Source organism: Bombus pascuorum, chromosome 5 (genome assembly GCF_905332965.1).
Source record: "Bombus pascuorum chromosome 5, iyBomPasc1.1, whole genome shotgun sequence".
Lineage (NCBI taxonomy): Eukaryota > Metazoa > Arthropoda > Insecta > Hymenoptera > Apidae > Bombus > Bombus pascuorum.
The window spans coordinates 8,800,249-8,822,237 of record NC_083492.1 but is presented as its reverse complement, the minus strand read 5'-3'; the positions used below and the strand labels follow the sequence as shown (position 1 = coordinate 8,822,237).

Below are 21,989 nucleotides of genomic sequence, written 5' to 3'. Positions count from 1 at the left end.
GAGGATTGGTGGGTAGAAATCGTCGGAGCGGCTCGAGCCGCGGCGAAAGAAAAATGGAAAAAGTAATTTCTCTGCTGGCGCCTGTGATTGCGGGTCGGCCGATGGACGACTTGCGCCGCGACCTGCAAACCGAGGCAACCAGGCCGTTCGATCACCTTGTTGCACGCGTGCACATGCATCTATTCCACCGACTAGTTTCTCCATTACGGTTTCGTTTGCCGATAGACTGATGCCGGTACGAGATCCACGCTGACGGACAGTCGTGGTACCGTGAAACTGAACATAATTGAAATGGAACGGCCACGGTCGCTGCTCCGAATTTTACGCCACGCACATAATAATGCATACCGCAACTTTCTGTAACCGTGATTATCCGCGCGGTTAAAAATAATCCACGCTCTTTGAGTTCCAACGTCTCGATCTGACATGGTGGAATGTCTCGAACAGATTCCTTCGTGTGATCGATGAACGCGTTTACAGCACGCTACCGTGCTTCTATGTTGTCCGGTCAGTGTTTTTTTATTCACAGTAGATCGCTTCTTTTTGGAATTTTCGAGGCATACGGTTAAATTGTTGGAAAATTTCTGAATTTCGCGCACGTTGTTTTCTAGGTAAAAGCTTCGAGCGAACGAAATAAGATGTTGATAATAAAAGCTGGTCGGTTTTGTTCGAAGGTTGAACGTTTTGGGTATCTAAAATTGTTTTTGAAATGGTACGACAGATATAAAGACGATTTAATTTAAAGCATCGATGTTTAAACTTCGCAATTTCCATCGATAATTCTGAAAGTACCTAAGAAAGCAGTTAAACTTGGAAAAGAACAATTGCAGAAAGAGGACGACTGAATTTCAAATATTCACATCCAATATCAAAATCACCATTCAAATCCAAAGAATCGAAATTGAAGAGAACCGAGCAATTTATTCTTGGAATGAACAATCGAAGCAAAGGTGATTCAATTAATTTAACGAAAGTCTAAAACGATACGATCGGATAATAAAAGGAGGATTTTTACGGGCGTTTCAACGAAAGCGCGTTCGTCGGAATACCAGCGAGCCAGCAAAAAGAGATTAGAGGTGGAAGCACGATGGCCAAGAGAAAAGGGGACCGCGAGAAGCGGAGAACGAAGAAGAGGAGGAACAGGAGGAGGTGGAGGAAGAGGCTGAAGAACGTGTGCTACTAGCCGCGGCCCCGAAGTGGCCTGCTTCGCGTCGCCGCTTCGATCGCGTCGAACACGCTTCGTTCCTCTTCTTCCTCCACCCCTTCGCTCCTCTCACGGAGTTCCGCGGTAAACCGCTTTTTCCTCTGTCGATTAGTCGTGAAAAACGAGGAGAAACGCGGCGACTGGCCACGCGCTCCCTCGACGCCTTTGCTTCTACTTGTTGAATCACCGATAACTCGCAAATTAGATACTTTTTTACAATTCAGATATGCCGATGTCCTTTGACAGATTTATGTCTTCGTATTTTTTTAAAACAATGTACGTGCTTGTTCGAAGGCAAACGGATCAACTCTATTTTCCATGAATTTCTCCATCTCATTGCATAAATACGAGAGTAACGTTCCATTTTCGAGAAACTAATTCTCTAGTTTGATGAGTTCGTTCGAAAGATGATGACACAAACGATAGTGAATTCTAAAGTAAATCGAGAAAGTAGCGTTTGTGACGATATTCCTGTACTTTTCAATCGATCGAGTCGATCAATTTGCCTTTCGAATTTGGCTTACGTGTATTATTTTAATTAATGCCAGAATAATCAACCTCTAACGTGTATTTAAATACGAAATTTGATAGTCGTTCTATGTATATCATGCTTCAAGAAACTACATTTTTAAGTCTTTGTTAATCTAAATTTAATTATCAAGTCTTTATTATATTAAATCTTTCCAAGTTCTTATTATGGAAGACAAAAGATAGAAACGAGAGTTAGTTAATAAGATAATGAACGATATTGATTCTTAGAATTATCTTCTTCTACTTCATATATCACTTGGAAACGTACAAACCGGACAAACACTGCAACGATGATCCTGCAGTAAAACCGACAAATTCAAAATTTCCACTTTTAACGTCTCCAACGCAAATTAGATACCTGTTTCTTTAACCTTTTTTCCCAGAACTCCAGCAGTTTATTCTCGTCTGTCTCGTTTCTTCACGTTCGCTGTATATTCGTTTCAACCAGTCTACAACTCTATATACACCTCTTGAAAGAATGTGAACAGGGATCGAGGTAAGGTCTGAACTGCTACTGGTGTGAAATTCCAAGCGGCCGATGAATTTACGAGCTCGTCCTCCGTGACCGATTGACTTCTTAACCCTTTCACGGCACTCGCCACGCCCACGACGATTCCCACAATATAACGAGTCTGCCATTGTCTCCCAATTACTTTGAAATCTCGGTAGACGCCACAGGGAACACAACGATTAACCTGTTTAGACAATAAGTATCTAACCTAGACCGTATTCTACATCGTCTCATCTCGTTTAAAGACGCTGCAAAATATACAGAAGTTTGTTTTGAATAATCCTTTCGTGGACAGCAAACAGACGACGACTAATCACCGACTCGTGACTGGCAAACAACGTTCTATAATCGCATTAATGCTACAGGTACCTGCAGAGCGGCCGAAGGATTCTCGAGGGACAGTTCGGGATATTTTCGTGGATCCGACAGTACCACGGTCACTCGATGGATTCGTTGCAAAGCGTTAAACGATCGATCTCTTTTGCGATGAATGTCATAAAATTCACGTGGGAAATTTCAGCACCGGAATTGGGTTTGATATACGAGAGATAATATATTATTTAGTTTTTAATTTAAAGGTGAAGACATAGTATACATAGGAAAACACATAAAGAATCGAAAGTACAGTTGTTACGACTCTTAGTAGTTGGAACGAATCTTTATTTGCAAGTGTACTCTCGTTGGCTGTTTCTGTAAAAATATGAAATTGCACAGAAATCTGCAGTCTGTTTATTGCTGCACATTGTCTACTTTTCATAAAAGATATAACTTAGAAAACACGAAGTTGACACCCCACTGGGGGTAGCCACCCACATGCTATATTTATTTTTATTTTATTTTTTTATTACCAATGAGATATAACACTTTACCAAATGTCCTTCAGGACAAATTGTAAAAACCAAAATAAACTATAAAAAAAAAACATTGTCTACTTTGGTAAGGCAAGATTGGTTCGTTCCGGTCTGATGTTTCTTACGGTGGAAGGTTAGGTTGTTCGAGGATGTTGGAAACGATTTGGGAATTTACGAGTATGGTTAGTTCGATTGTCGTTTACTATATGCAATATTTTTATATCATTTATTCTGATAACTCAAGAACACACACAGAAGTTCGTGATCAATTTAAATGAAATGATCGAAAGCGACAATATGGATCAGAGAATATTGCATATAAAAAATGGAATGGTTCCGAAGAATGGGTGGATTGAGAAATAAACATCAGGGTCGTAGTTTTATTCTGGTTTCAAAAAGGTCTGAATAACGTTGTAGGATTCGACAAGTGGAAGGAACTCGTAAAATCGAGCTTCGACCGATTCATCACGTACGTCTAGACGGCCTTAGGGACGGTCGTTGTCGAATCACAAGGTCGCCCACGACTTCCGCGTGTAATCGTCCCTCGTCCGATTGCCTAACGATTCAACATCTCCGGAAGATTAATGGCCTTGCCAGGTCTTAATCCAGCCAGCTGAACATTGTGATTCTCTACAAATATCGAATGAATTATTATTCAATTCGCTTTAAATACCAAGGGGAATTGCTCCTTCTCGACTCATTAGCACTAGCTAATTACAATTTTTTATTAATTCGAATCGATCATTTTCAGTGTTGTCGTTTCTGTATTTACTTTTACGTTAATAAAATTGGTACATAATTTATTTATTTATTTTTTAAGAAGTCTGTAGTGGAAGATCATAGAGAAAAATCCACTGCTTTTACTTTCTAGTTATTTTACTATAAGTCTGTTATTCTATTTACTTTTACGTTAATAAAATTGGTATATAATTTCCTTATTTATTTTTTAAGAAGTCCGTACTTGAAGAACATAGAGAAAAATCCACTGCTTTTACTTTCTAGTTATTTTACTATAAGTCTGTTATTCTATTTACTTTTACGTTAATAAAATTGGTACATAATTTCCTTATTTATTTTTTAAGAAGTCTGTAGTTGAAGATCATAGAGAAAATTCACCGTTTTCACTTTTTAATTATTTTACTATAAGTCTGTTATTTTATTTACTTTTACGTTAATAAAATTGGTACATAATTTCCTTATTTATTTTTTAAGAAGTCTGTAGTTGAAGATCATAGAGAAAATTCACCGTTTTCACTTTTTAATTATTTTACTATAAGTCTGTTATTTTATTTACTTTTACGTTAATAAAATTGGTACATAATTTCCTTATTTATTTTTTAAGAAGTCTGTAGTTGAAGATCATAGAGAAAAATCCACCGTTTTCACTTTTTAATTATTTTACTATAAGTCTGTTATTTTATTTACTTTTACGTTAATAAAATTGGTACATAATTTCCTTATTTCTTTTTTAAGAAGTCTGTAGTTGAAGATCATAGAGAAAAATCCATTGCTTTTACTTTCTAGTTATTTTACTATAAGTCTGTTATTCTATTTACTTTTACGTTAATAAAATTGGTACATAATTTCCTTATTTCTTTTTTAAAAAGTCTGTAGTTGAAGATCATAGAGAAAAATCCACCGTTTTCACTTTTTAATTATTTTACTATAAGTCTGTTATTCTATCGTTACGATCATACTCTGCTCCAATGTAAAATACAAAATAAACTAAATAAGCTAAGTTTCTTCGACTTTTTAACCAGTAGCTGTACTACCAGATGAAAACAGTTACGAAGCGCGTGTATCTTAGATTTTCGCATGATGCGTTTCGATTTACCATTTACATAATCCTCGCGCGTAACGTGCTATTCATCCACGGTGAAACTCCATTTATCAAAACTCCGTAAAACTAGTCAATGCCTGATTAACTGAAATTTTACCGACAGTATCCACTTATTGGAACGCGAGTTTCTGATAGACACGCGAAGAAAGAGCAGACAGTGGGAAGAATCAGTGAAAATCAACCAACTAAACCGTAAACTGTTTGTGCCTCGACAAGTATAGATAAATGAAATTCTACCGTATTTTCGCATTCGTTAGCGCCACCTAATCGAATACGGTTGAAGGAGGTTGGCCAACGAGGGCGACGCAAAGGTCGATTTCCGCGTTAGTAGCTTTGATCGGATCCCGAGGAACGTATATACGAGGCGGACTCTCCTTCCGACGTGGCGAAGGTGGGGACAAAAAGAAAAGGGGAAGGAAGAAGAGAGGAAGAAGAGAGGCGATCCTCTGACGGTCATCGATCCCGAGAACCGCGAGAAACCCTGAACGAGCCACGGTCCTTGAGCCGACGCCGGAGACAATGAGCGCCGACCGAGTCGCCGTCCTCGGAGCGTTGACCCAGAGAACGAGTCCGCAAGCGATTAATGAGGCCTTTGCATAACCGGCCTCGCTCGATCGATCTTCAATCCACAGAGAATCGTAATTCTTCCCCCACCAAGTCGCTCGCTTCACGATTCTCAAACGTCCTTAGACGTTCGCCTGGCGCCAAATTCGATCGTAAACACGACCCTTGTGCTATTTTCGAGGATTTTCTTCTTTGATAGTATACCAATCGATATTTGTACGAAAAGAATCGACACGAAGGATATGCGCAAGGATGGAATGATATTTAAAAAGCGAAGGAAAAATAAAATGAGGTTTGAAGGCGATGTTAAACGTAGAAGAAAAAGAAGGAGGCGATGTAAATATCGTTTGGTAAAGACGAAAGTGTAAAAATGAAGAGTTTGTCGTATCGTTGAAATTTATCGATTTATTAGATTATGGGAATGAATGACGGAAAAAAGGCAAAGTTTCATATGAATTTTCCTAGGATGACAAATCATTGGGAGAACAAAGAAACGGTATAGAAATCAGGACAAGTGATCGATAATAAAGAGAGGGAGATTGAATAATAACTTATGCTGGTAGTTGGAATGATAATGGATAGCGTTAGATTGCTCTTTGTATTTAAGGGTTATTATTCCCGAAGCAGTGGAAACGTGAAATTTGCGTTCAATAGCGGAACATATTGTTTCTGTACGCGTAATGTTCTGCCAGATGACGAAGTGTATACCTTCCACTCTTAGCGTTAAATTCAAAACTACCGTCTTTATCCCTGTGCCATTTATTTTACAAACGCTCTGTTATTTTCTCCTCGCGTATCCTTCACGCAAATTGGCTCGCACTGTATAATATCAATTCATATCAATACATCGCAAACATAAATTTTCTGAAGAAAAAAAAAAATCTTCCTTGATACGTAACTCCTTAAACTACGTATCCAAAAATCATCTCGCTCCATAAAACCTGTTCTCCCGTCGATCCTTAACCCTCGACTACAGGACTTTCAAAAACAAGCCTCTTGAAATCCCTCTAAATCCAGAAAATCTCTTGAAAACTCGTGCCTCTTCATAAGTCAACGGAAAAGAAGGAAGGAAAAAATAAAGAGAAGCAATTCAGCGACGAAGAGAAGCAAGCTACGAGGGCCAGGGCGAAGAGGACGCGGAAACGAGCGCGGCTGCTGAGGCTTTGAAAAGGAGGAGGGCAGCTGATGGTAGCCGGTTGCCACCCTGCGTAGCATAATTCACTATATGGTCACGAGTGCATCACACTCTGTTGGTAACTGGAAAGAAGACTAGCGAGAGGAATGCAGGTCTGATTAGTTTATAATGGACCATAAATAGAGTCGATTTTCTCTCGAGACAATTTTTAAATCGACCAAGATAATGCTTATCGTTGGTGGTCTTCTTTCGTAATAATTCATTTACAGTAATCTATTTTACAACGTACGATACAATAAGAAACAAACGATTTATCGCAAACGTACACTTAGCGAAAAATTATACACAGCATAAACAATAATAACAGCCTTAAACATACAATTAGCACTAAAGACTAGCCTTACTTAGTATAATGGCTTATTAATACAGCGAATAATTAATTGACTATTCAAATGCTTTGATCTTTGCAAAGTGCACGCTACCAATGAATACCTTTCAACTTCGATATACATTCTCAGATGTGTATCAAGTTTTACCAACACAGTCACGATACGTCGTGTACGTAAAAAATTTCTAGGGTTGTTCGACTACATTCGCCAGCCACTGTACACCTCCAGCCACTATATCATTCCACTATCCATCTGCTATCTTGCAGCAGAGCGCACGAGTGTGGTTGCCAAGTCAAAATCGGTCCATGCAACAAAGCGGTCCTCTCTATGCTGTCGCGAAACGAGGGAACGAGTATAGAACCTTCGGGAGAGAGAACCGCGTGTACCACCGTGCGGAGGAGAAGGGAAGGTTGGAAATAAAGTCAGGAGAAGAGAAACGAGACTTTGGTGCAAAAGAAGGAGAGGAGAACGCGAAGAAGCACGGAATGAGACATTGAGAGAGAGAGAGAGAGAGGGAGAGAGAGAGAGTGAGAGAAAGAGAGAGACAAAGACAGAAAGAAAGAGCGAGAAAGAGAGGAGAGTGAGAAGAGGGGGAGGAGGGGAGACACGGCTTCCGCGAATGTTACGGGACTGCATAGCGACGTGGGAGTGTAACGACTGCACCGGCGCGCGTCTTGCACCGACATGCACGCACGTGCACACGCGCCGATCTTGGGAGTGCGCCGACCCCTACCAGCATGGAAAACGGTCACTGACCTCCCTCTGCCGCCCCCTTCCGCTACCCCGCACCCACACGCGGTCCCATGACGCCTTCCGCCGCGGCACCTGCGACACGCAGCCAAAGAGGGTTGCGAGGGTGTCAAAAGGTGCAAAAATTCACAACTCGTCGTTTCAGATACATAATCATCGGATGTGTCTCTTTCGGATTGGCTCTGATTAGGTTACGGATGATGACTGTTCGATGCTCTGTATCGGGGGGTTGTTTAAGTTTGAGATCTGAGGCGATGTAGGCTATTAAAGGATACCGATGGATATTGGTAAAATGAATTCGATATATCGCTGAGAGCAACGAAGGTTCATTGTTGGGCAATTTTTAAATATCTGTGAGAATTAATGGTAAGTGAACTATACTCTTAGACATATTAGGATAAGGCTCTTACGATTGTTCAATAAAGTCGTAGCTCTTATGCGAGAAGAGGAACGTCATAATTCAAGATAGGACTTTGAAATTCCGCAGATCGGTAGATCCACATAATTGATACCAAGGGTGGAACTTCGAAACTAAGACGTTCCATCGGGCGAAACAAGTTGCTCGTACAAGTCGCTAGAACCTAGCAGCAGATTTGTCGGATATCTTACTTCGACGTAGTTATCGCGAGAAAGACGGATTACGTAATCAATTGCAAAATTTTTCAATCGCTGCATTTCGACGAAGAATGAACGACGCATCGAAACAAACATCATTATTCAAGGTAAAAAATGTAACAGGTGAAGCAACTATCTAGATGCTGAGGAGACACGGTCGTATTTTAGTAGCAACTAATAGGTGAAATCCTCTGTTAAATAACTCCTTAGTCGATCTAATCTTATCGAGCTGAACACGGCCGAGTTTATCGTTGTTTGAAATCATTGGCGAGCGTCGCGCGATTTTTGCCCCCGGATCAAACGTGACCACAGACACGATGCGTGATAATGCGCGAAAGCAGCGTCATTTCCATGCGTGCGGTTTATCCTGCATTTCCGCGAGATGCGAGCGAGACGATTCAGAGAACGAAGACAAAGCGTTACGGGGTTGTCAACTCGCGAAGAAACCGCGAAACGCGGCTTCGAAAAACACGCAGACGAGTTTATCCAACCGCCACGATCGTCCATCGGTTACTTGTCAAATAACCGGTGAAAAATTCCCTATCAAGTTTTTATGAGGTTATTGCAACGATGGTATTGTAAAACGCGAATTTCTTTTTTTGCACTCAGAATATTTCGAATAGGATTTCACAATGATAAATGGAATTGTTGTACCGAATATTTAACAACTTTAATTATTTTTAACACTTTAATTATTAGATTGGGGTTACACTGGGTGTTTTCCCCGAATAATGTATTTTGAGAAGCTTCTTCGGTATTTAAAAATGGAAGAATTCTTTCGTTGCAAGGATTGAATACTCGAGTATAATTAGTACATGATATATAAAGAAGCGCGACGACTCTTCCTGGAAAGTAATTTTTAATACCAATTTTTTGAAGACGATACATATCAAAACTGTAATTTGTTTCAGCGATAATAATGACGTAAGGCGTTCCGCTAACGATGCCTACCTCTCGGTCAATTTTCTGCTGCAAAAACTCTCTCATCAAGCTTGCAACCACAGGACAATCATAGCAGCCGCTTATTTGCCAAATCGGATAACACCAGAGTACGAAGAGTAGAGAAAATTGATGAAACTACGTACATATGTACGATGCTTCTCGAGAAAATGAAAACTCTGCAACTAATGGTTGTGAGTACTACAAAACGCAAGTATCCAGATTATATGTATAAAATTTCTAGCGAATCCTATGGTATTTGTAGAAATTATGAAACGTCAAATGCAAATCAATTGCAAATCGACGATCAAGTTCTTTAGACGCTAAAGCTGGAAAGCTTCAACGAACGAAGCTAATCATTTTGTCCGATGAACGGCTCACATAATGCGCCCTTTCACGCCGTCCATAGTCACCTGCCCATACTATTCGCAAGGTAAGTGTCGGAAGAAGCTTGTTCCTTACGCCCATACCATCGCCTAGTTACGCGCGGTTTCGCTTCCTGGTGCACATAGGAACGTTCGAGAGGCCGGCGTGGAAACGGATATATCTCAGAACAGAAAGGAGCGACACACAGCGAAAAAGAGAAAGAAGAGACCGAGAAGAGAATGGAGGAGAAGCAGCAAAAGTAGATGAAGAAGTACGACAAAAAAGAAGATGGAGAAGTGTAGAGGCAGAGGTAGATGACGATGACGATGACGATGAAGAAGAAGAAGAAGAAGAAGATGAAGAAGAAGAAGAAGAAGAGTATAACATCGACGATGAAGAAGAAGAAGAAGAAGAAGAAGAAGAAGAAGTAGAAGAGGGGAACGCATCCTCGGGGCCGTCCTAACGGTAGGGCGGGTCACTGCACGCGGCTACGCGAATGCAACTCTTTGCAGTTGCACCGCGAGCGTCGGCCAAAGACTTCGACTGCAGCGTCGCACCGGTGCAATGCCCTACCTAGGTGTAACGCTCTCGGCTACCCTTGCACATCCTCGCGTCCTGCCTCGGCTCACGCTTCTTCCTCGGCCTGCTCTTCCTCCTTTTCGCCTCGCCTCCTTTTCCCCTCCGTACCCTTCTCGAGCACCGTGGCCGATGTAACCGAGTCCTTGAACTCGCTCGCAGGGAGGGTGACGTCTGGGAGGAGGAAGAGACCTCTTCTCGTTCGGGGTTACTCTCTTTCGCACCTGGTTGTCGCCTGGAGAATCTCTTAGGTTGCCAGAGATTTAGACCAGCGGTTCTTAACCTATGGCCTGAGGTCCTCCGGACGGTTACGAAGTCTTCGGTCGCAACATACGCAAGTTATTATCGTATTATCCGAATAATTAATTCGTTTATCGATGATCATTTCTGAATGTGTATTTATTTATTTCTAAGGAATCTTTTCCCTTTGAAAAAGTTGCTGATAAACAATTTTGAGTCAAGTCAAGTCTTGGAAGTTCCCGAGAAGAAGAAATTATTTAAAGGGGTAAACGAAAGTTCAAGAACCGCTGATCTCGACTATTTTTGCTGCATCGAGATTTGCATCTCAGGGGATAGGATATAATAAGATTTGTAGAGAATAGGGATGAAAGTGATCGAGGTTTTCAAGGCAGATTTTTGGCTAGGTAACCTTTTCCAGATATTTTCGTAGATTGTATACTTGGAAGTTCTTTAAGAATTTATTCCCGAAATGTTCTATTATTCATTGATGGCGTTTTGGCGTTTTAGAGAAATCTTTCATGACTAAAATTTTGGGATTTTGAGGGGATTTTTAATAAGCAGGATATTTGCAGAATTTTCGAATTCTTGTAAAATTTTCGAATTTTCGGTGAAATTTTTATCGGTGGAATATCGACAAATAGGACATAGATTACGAAACTTTATAAATTTTAGATAAAATTCCAATCGAGCATCGATAACATCGTTTCTCCTCCGTAGAATTTACCAGCTTGTTTCTCGTTACGATGTGATTGAAAAATCACCTTAAATGAGATTATTCGCAAAATTCGCACAACGATCATTGTCAACGATATTTTCCGATAGCTTGAAAAGGACTTTTAATGGCGAGAGTTCAGCTTTGTATTCGATTTTGGAATGTCAGCAGAGGCGAAAGAATTCGTTCGAGGAATGGCGACATGGTGGCCGACCTACAATTCCGAGGTACAAATTTTGTCGTATTCTGCGACGGTGCACGGTGCGTAACAGTACTCCTACGTCTCTTGCGCCTAGAACGCATGCACACGTTCACACGCTTGCGTAGCGAGAGGTTACGTGCGTGCGTAAGAGCATGAATGACATAACGATCGTAGAGACGTCGGGCGTCGACCCTGGGCCAGTGCACTACCAGTGCACCACGTTCCCGCCACCAGAGCGCCTTTTCTTACCAAACAACGCCGCTTCCTATACCTATGCTCTATCATTGTATGAAAAACGAGCAAATTTCTCTCACGGATTCATTATGGTTTAGAAAAATGAAACAATCAACCGGAGGATCGATTAATCACCTTTTTTCTTCTGTTCTGTTTCCTGATTTTTGTTGCGCACATGTTAAATGGAATCTCTGGCTCATTTAATTTCTATTGTGTGAATATTATGGTTGATAAAAAAAGAATCTAAAATTGATGGAATGGAATGTTAGTCATTTTTGTGTTATATTTTTTTCTCCGATGTTAACATTAGTGGTTAACCGTGCTTTCCTTTATTTTTTTTTTTTTTTAAAGTTTTTGAAATTTCTGTGCCGAAGCATTGATCGACGACGATCAATGTGCTATATAATTTCATCAATTTCTTCTACGAGCGGGTCGCATATTACAATAAAGTACTTAATCTGTATACATTATAAATTACTTGCAGTAAAATTTCTAACAAAATGTAGAATATAATAAATAAAGTATGAAAGTTTAATGTAGGAGTTGATAGAAGCTGATAGTAAGTGAAATTAACAAATTAAAATCCAAAATTTGCACAATGAATGTCCTATTTGATTTAGATTTAGATTAGGCGAAGATTAGCGAACTATAGTGCTACCTAAATCGATTGAAATACAACGACGTTTGCTGTAACGTAGATGTACCATAGTTGGAGAGTAGCTTTTATAAAATTCTGACAATGAGCCTACATAACAGTACTCTCGCGTTTCTACGCTTACGCACGCTTGCGTAAGAGTATGAATGACAAAGTCATCGACCTGAGCCACTGCGTCACCGACACGTCGTCTTCTGAAAACAAGCTCATTTGCAATCGTTGTTTTGACCAGTTGCCCCCTTCTCCTAGTTCGTTTCTATTCCCCGTCAACAAACACATCTACCACTTCCATCGACTAACGTTTAAATCACGCGATTATTCATCTCGATATAGCAAACTACCGTACATCTTGATTTATCGTTGAATGAAAATGAAGCTTTTTCATGAAATCCATAAGTTGGCGGATTAATTAGATATGGTTTTCCTGTGGTATATTTTCAGCTACATTTTCAGATCAGTTACAAATTTGATCCATACGATCCTGACATTGAGTCGTGCATCGCTAGGGTGCTAATGAAATTTCGAAATGTTCTATATAACGCAGATAACGCGTGTACGAATGTTCTATCGTGTTAAGTGATCGAAAATACATTCATAAGCTATCGATCGAAATATAGGAATCAGATGAATCGAAACTCGAAATTAAATTCAATTGCAGTTCCATTTATTACGATCAGACGTTCGATGTAAGAATTCGATGTAATTTCCAGACTCGTATAATTCGTGGCCAATCGCCAACGCAACGTCTCCAATGTTCTCGATGGTTCGTTAATTGATTCGTTTAATTCTTCTTCGAGAAAAACCTCGCCAGTTCGTTTTCAGTCGAGAGTCGGCGTTGCTTTTGTTTTTCTGACCCACATCGCCCCGAAAGTTCGTTGCCTCGGCCAGAAGTGACTGCCCAGTTTTGCTAGGTGAACGATCCTCGTGCATATTGATGTGATCCTTCTCGTGGAAGTTACTCGTCGACACGTGTACGAAACGATTTCTACGATTGGCGGAATAAAATTTTCTAATTAGGGGAACTTGGAAAAAAAAAAAAATCGCAAACAGAGGCTTGTAACGTGAGTTTCAGATGTTGGAACATAAGCCTTTCAATCCTATTTTATTTCATGATTAGATGATCGTCGTTAATGGTCGGACATCTTTTAGCTTTCAAATTAAAAACTGTTATTGATTTATCGGTCGTAAAACAGAATATGGCATACCAGTTGCGACCATGTTTATATTAATTTGGCAATTTAGAATGTAAATTTTATTTTATTTCGCGAATGGACGAGTCACTGCTCAGATATAGCGGTTAGATTTTTTTCAGTCAGAAATTATTATTCATCGGCTGTCAATAGATTAAGATTCATCAATTGGGACCGCGTTTGCCCGGCGAATGTAATCTTTTTCAGTTTGATTTCCCTAAGGGTTCCCTCAGACCATCGATATATACTGTCAATATTTCAAGCTACTCAACTAAAATGATCAATATGTATTGTCAATAGAATATTGTCAATATTTATCGACAAACTGCATTTGCGTTGAGAAGCTTGAAATATCGACAATATCGTTGATCGTTCGAGGACATCGTAAAAGATCCCTCGATATTTTCTGATCGTATTTACAAACAATTCCAGCTTCTAAAATTCACGCAAAAGTCCAATCTCAATCCAATTTTTCTACAAATAAACTTCCACGGTATTCTCTAGCAAAAAAGTTACGATAAATTCGCAAGTTCCCAAAATTCACGGACGAATCAAACTTGCAGATCGATTTCTCTAAAAAACGAAATTCCAGAAAATTGTCTGACCATTTCCAAGAAAAGATACAGCGAATTCACGAGCTTCCAAAATGAGCAGAAAAAATCCGGCGTAACCTAATTCAATCATTCGTTTCCGTCTCATCCCCGAAAATTCCCTCTCGAGTATCATTTTAAACTGTCCAAATGAAGAAACGCTCGTTTCCCTATTTAGAAGAGGCAAAGAAAAGATAAAGCAGAGGGAAGAGTGAGAAATTTCTACTGTCGAACGATAGACGAATTCTGAAAATGATCTCCGGTGATTCGTGCGCGTTTTCGACATGGAAATAATCCTCGTGGATATCTTCGTCGCGTCGGCAGAAATAAACGTGGTGATACAGAAATAGGCGGTTAAAGCGGATCTATCGGCGACGTTGAGCAGGTTACTGAACCGCGATCCCGGGAATCCACTTGTTTTCTATTCGATAAATCTCGAGGGGGAGAACGCTTGCACACCTACTCGTGGCACGCACGTGCGTGCGCGTAAACGACCTGCCAGCGTATCGTCCCGTGCGTCACTCGGCCAATCGGACAAGCTAGATTAGTCAGGCTCGTTACGGGCCTGAATTCTGAATCATCGTTCGTGTTTTCCAACGTGCCCCGCTAATCCGATGACTCCATGGGGGTTCGATGGCCTTTCGATTCGAACGGAATACGATTACGTCAAAAAGCATAATTGATAAATTTTAGTGAACAAGATTTTGGTAAACAGGAAGATCGTTTTTATCGATTACGGGTGATAGGAGATGAGATTTGATTCTGACAAGTTAGGTACATAGATGTTTGTTGAAGATCTTTTACCTGATAACGTTAGAAATAGTAGAGTAGTTCGTACGACTAGTTGGTAATTTTTCATGAACATTTTGATGGTGATCTTGTAATGGTTTATTCATTAATTTCAATGCCTTTGGTTTGGAAAGTATACGGATAAACGATTGTTTTACTTTTTTTTATTCTATATTTTTTTATCTATCTATTTATTTACTTTTTATTTTGATTTCTTTCGGATATGGTGTATAGCAAGTCGTGGTAGTCAAATGATCAAAAAATTGTATTTCGAATGGGAATGTAAAGTCGTTTACGTTTGTAATGGATCGCCAAACAGTTAGAAACATTGCGAAGCAATATAAAAAGGATGATAAAATTTACTTGATTCACTCGCTCGCCGATAAGAGGATTACGTATCTCCATGCGGAAAGAGGCCAACAAGATCAAAAACAATATCGTGCGCTCGTCAAAGTCCATTTGAATACAGACCAGACTCTTATTCCACTCGAACAAAATAGATCAAACAGAAGAACCAAACTAAATCGTCCATGTTATTTCCATTTACTAAATATCTCTCGCTCCTCAACCGGACTGAAAATCTCTCAAGAAAAAGCAGAGAAGAAGAGCTGCAAGAACCGAGGAATCTTCTCCTATTAAGCATATTGACCGCATTTTTAGCAGATCACAAACTTCTCTCCCATCTATGAAATATCTCGAAATCTCCAATCAAACCACACAGATCAACCTCATATTTCGATCTAAAATAGATCAAAAATTACTAATTAAATAAATTACGATTACCAGTAGCAGTGGTACTAGTAGTAGTAGTAGCAATAGTCCATACAAGTAAATAGCAGTTCACCCAACAACACCACTCGTATCTATCTACCAAACACTACGAGTCCTTTAAGCTAAGTCAAAATTCCAAACAGAAGAAAAAGGGGAAGAGAAGAAGAGAAAAAGACGAAACGCTAAAGAAAAGGGGGGAAAAATCAAAGAGCGTAAGAATCTCGTGGCATCTCGCGTGAAAATCGGTTCTCGAAGGAAGCCAATTAGTTCCGAAGGGGGGTGTAACCGCGAGAAGTTCTCATCGCGGCGGCCTCGAAGAGCAGCGAGAAGGGAACGCGGCGCAAGACCAGTAGCGAGCGATTCCCTGTTCTCATGCTCGTTAATCTATTAATAAACGTGTCCTTAACTGTTCCAGTCGAGCTTGGAGCGCTTGTGCGAGCGACGAGCGGGCCCGCGGACAGCCACCAAGGGAATCTCTGTTGCTTTTCAACGAGCAAAACGACCAAGCAGGAAGAAGCGCGGCGGCGCGGGCGTCGCGGTGCCAGGAGGGAGCGGGCGTTCTCCGTTCGTCGCGAGATTAGCCAACCTGGAAGAGGGCCGATGCCAGTGAACTCGGTTGGCCGGTCACTAACCAGGTAACCCACACTAGCAACAACGTCAACGTGCTATGCAGCGCCGCCAGCAGCAGCAGCCACACCACCACCAGCCACGTCAACGGTGCAGGCTACGGACTTCTTCAGGCCTTCTCGTGGCCGATGACGACGACGATGCCGACGACGATGATCCTCCTCTCTTCTTGGACACTACGTGACGTACAACATTGCAAAGAATAGATTTGTGATTATCAAATGGAGCGCTGCCACAACTCTTGGTCCTTTTCAAGATCTTCCGACTGTGTAATTAGGCATTTCGTATATAATAATATAATATATAATGTGTATGTATACACATCCTTACGATATATTATTTAACGACTAATTAACATTTACATTTTTGTGTGAAAAAAAATCGCACCAATTTTCGTATCGAACCAACCTACTTCCACTTACTTTTTGGTATCCATCTATATGTGCTATTATGTTAGTTCGCTGCCAAGGTATTGAAATATCGAAATACTATAAAATACCGACTCGACAAGAGTGTCTGACGAAATTAACGAGGACCCATTGGAACGAAAGCTCGAAAATACCGCGAATCTCAAAGGGTTAACGCGCAGTGTCTAATTTAGTCAAAGGCACTGACCTCTTTTCCCTTAGATCGTCAAATGGAAATAGAAATATACGGCGCGGTGTGAATGTCTTCGATCGATATAATACATTTTTTGGTGTATGTAGAATTATAGTAATCGGTTTAAACGTGTTGCAAAATACAAAACGATTGAGAATTGCTGGGATAGACGCATCGAATCGTGGGTAACTGCCTCGACCACTAACTCGCAAGAATTTACTTCTGTTTCTAAGGGGGCAACTGACTTCTTTGTACAATACTCGCTGTTCTTCTTCCTTCCGCGAGAGATAAGGTAATCCAAGCAGGTTCAAAGGAGGTTGAAGTTTTGCTTGAATTTAGTGGAATTGAGAAGGATTTAAAGGAGAGCTTCGTGGATATGGCCGAGAGATGTTTCTGGGATGCGAAGGTGAGAATGTTGGGTTAGGTTAGGATTGGGATTCCAAGTCCGAGATTTCTGGGTTGGTTGGTCGAAGCTGGCGAGGATTGTCGCGATGTCAGTTTAATCTTACGAGGCGTGAATCTTTTTTGGCTTTAGTAGGAAGAACGTTTCGTTAGGATCGGAAGAGACTGATAATGGAAAGACAAGTTGGAATTGAAAGTCCGAGGTTCTTGGGTTGATTGGTTGTAATTCGCTTTAAACATACTATTCTTCCTACTCTTGAGCAACTTCGTAGCATCCTCGTAGCATTCTCTTGCAATCCTAACATCGCTGAAAATATTTATTTTCACGAGTCATTGAAAAGCAGCTTCAATTATTCTAGAAACCAGTTTCCAACCCCTTCACCTGGAACGTTAAATAATCACGAACGTCGTTCAAACGTCAGACAACGAACGACGTTCGCGCAAAACGAAAACTTCGCCACGGACACACTCTTAACCCTGTTTCCCGCCACGTTCGCCTGCCTTCTAGCTCACGACGTGGAACGTAATATTAACGGCCTGTGTGCTGATAACGGTTGCCAGGAAAAGCAAGACAACACACGTATCGATCATCCTGAACTTTCGATCGCGACCTAAAATCTACCTAACAAAATTAATATCGTTCTTGCCAATTTTCACCAATTTTTTTTATCAACCGATTTAAATTACGGAGTATCGTAATTTTTAACAACGTTTGACAGTCTTTCGCGAGGATATCGGATTAAGTTTACGTCGAATAATACAACGATAAGACGTCGTAACGACGAAGAAGCTTCGAGTAGTTGTTACAGAACGCAAGAGGAACCGCTATTCCACACGGGCGTTCACGTACGATCCGACACGTGACGAGGAAGGTTCGTGAGCTTAAGTAAGAGGAAGAGACCGGCCAACGAAGGTGGGGGCAATGTTCCAGCGAGAAGTCACGTTTCGTCACCGAATTACCTAATGCCGCTGGCCGAATCGTGTCGTTGGGTCACCGATGTCGAACTCTAGGCGACTGCAGGCGCAAATGGACACCAGTCGCATCTTTCAGAATTACTGTTCTTGATTGATTTCTGATATCACCGTGTGTGCTAATTGAAATTCGTTAATAAATTTCCGTCAATATTAAAAAGGAAAATCAAATCTCTACGATAATATCACTTAATCATTCGTCTATTTAATGTCTTTCCTTGAATATCATTGCAAGGAAGCAAAATCTAATTTCCGCTAATATCCAAGAAAAATCTGTCTGTTATCTGCAAACTAAATCCAATAAAAGACCAATGTATTGGCAACAAGGGTTCGAAGAATCTATGCGAAAGAAAAATCCAATCGCGATCGAAGATACTGTGAACAAGCATCGAGGGAATCTGCACAGACGGAAGAAAATCTGCGAAGAGTCAAAAGCCAACTTGCATTGAAACTAAATCCGGTCAAAAAATCCAATATATCTTCGAAAATCGTCCGGCGAATCTCCGCGAAAGAGAAGTCCTCTGAAAATCCAATACATTTCCAAAGAATCTGTAGAAACAGAAGCCAATTTGCGAAGAACTTGCGATCAAAAGCCAACTTCCGTTGAAACTAAATCCGATCAAAAAATTCAATATATTTTGCAAAAGCGTTCGAACAACGTGCAAAAGAGGAGAAGTCAGCTGAAAATCCGATAGATTTTTAAAAGGCATTAGAAGAACAGAAATACGCATAAGAATTTAGAAAATCCACGAAGAAGAAAAAGTATGGTGCAAGCAACGAGCCCTTGGCGAATTCTTGGTGGATGCCGAACGTCCTCTGGCTCGCGATGCCGCTCGATTGTTCCCCCGTTCAGCGCAGGGGAAACGTGCTCAGAAGTTCACGGTCACCTTGAAAAGCATCATGAAGGTGTATTACGAAACGGTGGCGTGGCTCGCGTGTGCACGGACCTTCTCCTCTTCCAGGACAGAGAGAGGAGAGATGCCACGGCGAGAGAACGGCAGAGAAGGAAACCGTGTGCCGGGGTAACGAACGACGAACAGAGAAGGACGAAAGGCGATGGTCGCGTTGGTGGGGTCTGCAGTTTGTTGCCCGGTGACCGAGTTCATCGCCTCCTCGTTGTCGATGCCCCGAAATCAAGAATCTTCGAGAAGCCGGCCGAGCAAACCGGACGAGACTCGCTTTTTCATCGAAAGCTGGCCAGGGAAATCGGTTCCGGGGAAACGAAGAAGGCGAACGAAATTTATTATCAGAAGGGGGGCAGTTAGGAGCCAATTTGGAAGCATGTTGGTATACGTGGAACAGTGTTCCCAGTTGAGGATCGAGCTTGCACGCTCTTGCCTTTCGTAACGGTACACACTGTTGCACTTTGTACTCGCCGGTTCATAAGCCCGGGACACCGCGCATTGTGAAAATTCGAGAATTTTCCGTGAAACGATGTCAGGTCAGGTTTAAAGACGTTTGACGAGGACTTCTGCGTCAGAACGTTTCGTGGTAGGGTATAACGTAGAAGGGCTCGATCCAAGATTTGCCTATTTGGTCGAGTACAGTTTCTTCCTTCTATCTTTGATTTTTTATCATATTTGATGTATAAATTTGTTTAAAATTCGTATTTGACGAGGACTCTTACGCATATTGAAACGTTTCGTGGTAAAATACGAAGCGGAAGGGTTTGAAGATTTGGTTATTTGGTTGAGTGCAATTTGTTCGGATCATGTTGGTAATTAGACCGCGGATGTTTATGAAAATTCATATTTGATGAGGATTTTTACGTTAAAACATTCCATGGTAGAATATAGAGTACAAGGGTTTGCCTGGAGATTCGGTTATTTGGTAGAGCGAAATGTTTCGAACCATAATGTTAATCGGATTGCAAGATATTTATGAAAGCTTGTACTTTTTGAATAAAATTAAAAAGCCGCAAGTCACGTACTAACATTTGATAATAATTGATCTAGATACGTCGCATCGACACGCTCAACGTAGTTTATGATACTGATTCGAGATTAGAAAATTCTACGATATCTAATGTAGTGGATCTTACATGTTTATCTTATCATTTAACCGCAACTTGACTGAATAATATTAATAATCGACTTGATATTAATTAATCTAAATATAGTAGGTAAAAGAGTTGGGTGAATTCTGTGATAGATTTAGAGTTGGAGAATTGTAGAAGAACGGTATCAAAGATATTACACGTCGATGCATACCTTGCTCGAATAATCTTGATAATTGGTTTAGTAGTAATTAATCTAAGTATGTCACATCGAAGAACCAAACGAAGTTTATGGTACTAGTTTGGGTTAGACGGTTTGGTTACTTGGAAAACTTTAGCACCAAGTACTATGCCGAAGTTATCTTGGATCAACCGTGGAATGTTCTTCACTGCTTTATTATCCATACTATTTTGCAAGAAATTTGAAAACATTGGACAGACGCTTTGATTAAAAAATTTGAAAAACACCTGAACCATTAAGAAAGAAAAGATAAAAATGTTCCAATGAGATTCTCGTATTTTCTTTCGAATTTCGTTAGAAATTCAAAATTAAGCGTTTCCGTGCTGTTATTATTAAATTTCCTTGTTTTTTATTTATTTCCAGCCAAAAATCGAACGAACAACGAGCAAGCATCGAAATCGAGAATCATCGCAGTAGGATCTATGGGTCGAACAAGCGAAAGAATTGTCGAATAATTTACTTTAATCGAGAACGGACCGTACGGGTTAACGATTCAATGACCAATCGTGCGTCGCGTTGAAAATTAAACGGTCAACTGTCAACGACCGTGAACCCTTCCATTTTATTTGGCCTTTACGATTTTTACCTATTGATTCTTGGACACGTTTATCTTGTTAAGAAGGAAGATCGTCTCCACGGAAGTCGGCCTCGCCTCGCAAAAGAAAGGAGCCGTTCGACCATGACCGTTCTATTCAACTGCGAAACTTTTATTAGACACGCGCGGCTACTAATTTCGTTTAAAATCGCCTACTTCAAGGCGATAACATTTTTTCTCTGTTCTTATTTCTTCCTTCGAGACTCGAAGAATTTTTTCACACAGTCAAATTTCAGCTATTAAATTGATCTTGTCATAAGATTCTCATGATCGATAAAATGCTAAACGTCTCTCTTAATGTTTCTTTCACTATGCTTTAAAGATAATGTTTCTTATATATTATCTGTATATATTCATACATATTGAAATTGTTAATATAATCACAAAGTAACGTAGTTAGTTCACTGACCACGTTGATTAATAATTACACAAACAGAAATAACGAAAACATCCAAGTAAAAATCCATATTAATTCCAGCGAATTGATCGTAACCACGAAATTCTATCGTACGTTTCATTTCATTTATCTGCTTTATCGAATATTCATTTTATCGGCTATCGCTATTATTTATCGTTACTCGAGCAAAGCGACGTTCACGAAATCAATTTATTAGTTACATATTATCTGAACAAATATAAAGAAATATACACAGCGATTCCACTATTATACAAATATACACTCGATCGATTATTCGAAAACGAGGGAAACGATAGCACTTCGCATGAAAAGAAAAGCTTCGTTTTCCAATTCCAAAGTTACTTTTTTAACAAATGATCAGCTTCGTGCCCGTTTATAGCATTGATACCGCGCGCGGCCTGTATAAATCACGTCGAACGAGAACGTTCTGTCCAGCAAAGTTGCACGGCGCGGCGTGTCAGTGTCCCCGATGCTGTAACGAGTA

At 40.4% G+C, this 21,989-nt stretch overlaps 1 protein-coding gene and 1 long non-coding RNA gene across 4 annotated transcripts in view; one reads left to right on the top strand and one right to left on the bottom strand.

Moving 5' to 3' along the window:
• Positions 1 to 16,583, top strand: part of LOC132907269 (uncharacterized) — a 241,955-nt gene extending 225,372 nt beyond the window's left edge. The window contains exon 5 of the long non-coding RNA XR_009658132.1: positions 16,070 to 16,583. This is a non-coding gene — a long non-coding RNA (uncharacterized LOC132907269). The remainder of the gene's footprint in view (positions 1 to 16,069) is intronic.
• LOC132907241 (nuclear hormone receptor E75) overlaps positions 1 to 21,989 on the bottom strand; it is a 216,708-nt gene that overhangs the window by 34,217 nt on the left and 160,502 nt on the right. The window lies entirely within an intron of this gene.